Source organism: Populus euphratica, unplaced genomic scaffold (assembly GCF_000495115.2).
Source record: "Populus euphratica unplaced genomic scaffold, PopEup_1.0 scaffold1972.1, whole genome shotgun sequence".
Classification (NCBI taxonomy): domain Eukaryota; kingdom Viridiplantae; phylum Streptophyta; class Magnoliopsida; order Malpighiales; family Salicaceae; genus Populus; species Populus euphratica.
The window spans coordinates 52,996-57,241 of record NW_011501007.1 but is presented as its reverse complement, the minus strand read 5'-3'; the positions used below and the strand labels follow the sequence as shown (position 1 = coordinate 57,241).

General features: G+C 34.3%; 1 pseudogene; it reads left to right on the top strand.

Annotated features, from left to right (window-relative positions):
* The first annotated feature begins 357 nt into the window (after window positions 1–357).
* LOC105117034 (uncharacterized) lies at window positions 358–3,573 on the top strand (annotated as a pseudogene).
* Window positions 3,574–4,246: the final 673 nt, after the last annotated feature.

The window sequence follows — 4,246 nt, the reverse complement described above, 5'->3', positions numbered from 1 at the left end:
TCAAATAAATTATTAGAAAATTACGTAATGGATTTTTTTATCAATTAAAAAATTATTTTGATTTATTCAATATATATTTTTTAAAAAACAAAAAAAAAATTAACTAACATTGAAATTAATAACAACAAAGTAATTAAAAGGAATATTGTATGAACAAAAAGAGGGTTTGAACTTGGAAAGGCATTTTTGGCATAAATATTGCATTTTGGAGATGGATATTTTCTTAAATCTCAAAGAGGGTTTCTATACACCACCAAACTTTTAAATAATATATGTCTGACGTAGTTATTATAATTCACCAAATAATAAATTAATTACTTGGAAGTATTTTGTTGAACAGAATTTAAAGAAAAGATATAGTCATTCGGCCCTCGGCTGGTTATTCTATTTGCGCGCATCAAAGAGCCGTCTCCTTCAAGGGCTCTCTCTCTCTCTCTGGTTTCTCACGTTTTTTTTATAAAATGAAAAATAAAATAAAAATAAAGTCAAGAATTCGTAGGTCAACTCGATACTCAATAGGGTAATTGGCAGCCGAGCTGAGAGCTGAGTGAGTGAAATTCAGTCAATCAATCAAACCATGACTGCAGACCTTGGATGCGTGATGATGGCAGTTGATGGAAGCGAGGAGAGCATGTACGCCCATGATGGGCCCTTGATAACCTCTAGCTTCGATCTCCTGCTCCTGACTCCACTGAATCCCCTGGCTCCTTCGTCATCCTCCTTTTCCAATCACCACCTTCTATCGCTGCTGGACTTAATCTCGGTGCCATCCCTTTCTGTGGATTCAGTTAAGTATTAAACTCCTGTGTCTTCTGCTTTCGGCCTTTCGATACTGTTTGATTGTCACGATTTCTGATTACTGGATGGCTGCTTTGAAATCATTGAAGGTGATCTGGAGGTACCTGCCTTCAAGGCGGCGATTGAAGCGCATCAAAGGAAGATTACGGAGGCGATTCTAGAACATGCCTTGGAGATTTGCCATGAAAAGGAAGTAACTTTTGTTTCTGTCGCATCCGCTTCATGAGCTGCTATCTCTATTAATCCGTTTTGCTATTTTGTTGAGAATTACTTTAATGCTCAGGAAAATGTGAAAACACAAGGGGTGATGGGGGATTCGAAGGAGAAGATATGTGAAGTTGTTTAGAATCTACGTTCTGATTTGCTTGTGATGGGTTGTCGTTCTTTTGGCCCCTATTAAAAGGTATTTAGCGCCACTCGAGATTAATTCATTCAACTACTAGCATTTAGTGCTAGAATAGCATATTTCCATTAATTGATGTTGAAAATCAAATGGAGATGGCATTTATTGGTTCCTGTAGTCCCTTAATCAAGCACATAGGTAAGCCGTAAGCACTATCCTGGTGGTAATTTTGTGATTGAGAGTTAAAGAGTTATTTATGGGCACTTTTACTGATACAATTGCATTCGATGCAATCAGTTATTTCTAGTAGGAGTAGCAATTTTCTTTATTAGTTATCTTGGACAGAAATTCTAACGATGACAAATGCAGGTCCTTTGTTGGAATGGATTTGCGCACTTAATGCAGTCAACAACCACTCATGCATCCATTTAACTGAATCCCTCCAATGATTTCGATTTCTCAATACATAGATATATGGATAAGGTTTTTTCGATTTCTTGTTGTTGACTGTTGAGTTAACTTTTTAGATACTAGTTACTGAACTTTTCATTTCAATGTTATTCAATCACTTTTTGGCATTTCTTTGCATTCATTTACCATTTTTGCCCCCTCAATTTAATCATGATTTTTAAAGTGTGGTAGACTTTCAAGTGAAAAAGCATGGTCAGTTTTTATTTTTGTTCTTAGCTTCATAAAGGCATGACTGGCATGTCAATGTCTCCTTCAGAAGCTAAAATTGCTGAAGCATGTTGTTTGTGAGCAGGATGTTCATGGGAAGTGTAAGCAATTGCTGCACCAACCATGCAAAATGCCTTGTCATTATTAGTTAAGGGAAAGGACCCTTCATCATAAACTAAACGAGGTATGCTTCCTAATACTACAGTGGACAAATGACAGCACTTCATGTCTTTAACCCTTCAATTTATGATACATGAATTATCTGTAACCTCTTCAATCTTCCAGCATTTCTTTTCTGTATATTTGTTCTAGCAATTCATTGTTATACACTTAGATAACTACTGCGGCAATGGACACAAGGTGCATAGTTTGCATTCTTGAGTTACTTCAAGTTGATATCTTCTTCTGCAGATAAATTTGTTTTGAAATCAAGTTTTGTTTTAATTATGTACTTGGTGAATTTCAACTAGTCTGGGACTGGGGTTCGTTGAATTGGATTTGATGCTGTTCTTGTAAACAGCTAACTGCTTTAGAATATTTGTTTGGTTGATACTATGTGCCATCGAGCAATTATTCCTAAGCCTGAAACTTTGAATGAGTGGTTCCTAGATTTCATTAATAAATTAAACTGCGTAGGTCAGTGTTTTTTTAGATGGAAAGGCTTCATTGTCACAAATTCTTGGACAAATTTTATGTTCTACATGGCAGGCAGACACTTGATGTTGTCTCTTTGGCAAATAGGTTGCTGAGTGGCTGGTTTTTGACTTGGAAATCAAAATTTTTGTATTTTCACTTTGTTTCCATATATAATTTTCTATTTGGAGAGCTAATGCATGGGATGATATGTGATTGTACAAGTGAAAATGTTAAAATAAGCAAAACATGTGCTTCAACAAATTTTGGGTGCTCAAGTTTACTTATTTAATGAATAAAAAGAAAATCTAAATCTAGGATAATTAGAACACGTAAATACTTTCGCATCAGTTTGGATTGACTCTGTTTTGCTCAGTGGTACAAGCTTACTTTTAGTATCTTTGGCAGGGTTTCGTGATGCTTTTAACAGGAATTCCCTAATGCTTTTAAGAATGCTTCGCACCAACAGTTTTTCATGCTTCAGATGAAATTATGCAGGTAATGTTTGGAAAAACCATCTCCAATGAATTAGGTGGACTGCTGTATAACTTGAATCTCCACTTCTAAATTGGATCTCACCACGTTGAATCTTACCATGCCATTTATAAATTTCTTTCGCTTTTAGCTTTAGGTTATACCCTCTGGTTACATCTTATTCCAATCAAAATCATTATGGAATGCTATTGTGATGCAGACCAATACTGTTCTGTTATTGGCTGCAGTTTATTGTGGATGTGATGGGAAAGAGTTTCAACCAGTTATGTTGTCTTTCACTCTGTTTTGTAGAGTTTGTGAGTGATTTTGGAGGAAAAGCTTGGTAGTGGGATATGGAGTCATCTGTGCTTGCGCTATTGCTGGGTGAATAATATTAATACTGTTGTATATTCATTTTTTTTTTTTAATAAAAATGCCTTCATTTGTTTACTCTGACGGGCATTGCTGTATTGATTTTAGTCTGGGAAAATTGATTACTTTCCTCAACCGCTGGAAGCTGCTTCAGATTCAACTTCTGTGTTGGTGCGTTTGATTTTAAGTTTTGTATACTGTTATACTCGTACATGAACTGCGGCATTTCTGTTGCATAATAAAATTACAAAACCCCATCACTCCTCCCTATAAAATAAAGCGAGCTCAATAATCTTCTCAATTCCAATTTCTTGTTTTCATGCGAAAACTACTTGCTTAACTCCAGAAAGTCTGTCTTGTGCTACGATTTTGTTTCAGGCTGCTTGTAAGGTTAAGAATGGTTGCTCAGCTTCTGCAACAACTATCACGAATTTTGCTTTAAGGTTTTACTTTCACAAAAAGTTAGAGAGATATCATTGGATGCATTGGCTTAAATAATTGGTTTTAGATGAACTTAATGCAGGGTAAAAAAGAAGAATATGTGAGGGTATGTGTTAGTGATGGAATGATGTGTTAGTGTTGGATTATCACGAAGAAATATAATTTGAATTGAATATACTTTGAGAATATAGAATGTAGAATATATTATATGCACGTATTCACAATTAATCTATATGTTGTTTTTTTTCTTAATTCATTAATAAGCTTGTTTTTATTATAAAAGTATAATATGGAATGAGCTTATAAGGAAATAATTTATATCGTTAATGTTTAGTACACAAGATTTAGAATTCGGATAAATAAGCAACATTCATGAGTATCTGGTTTATTACTATTTAAGTTTAAACATGACAAGATTAATACAAATAAAAACAATCATATCAATTAACATAATGCTTTGATAAGATCACTGTATATAATATTAAATTGATAAAAGATTTGTTAATT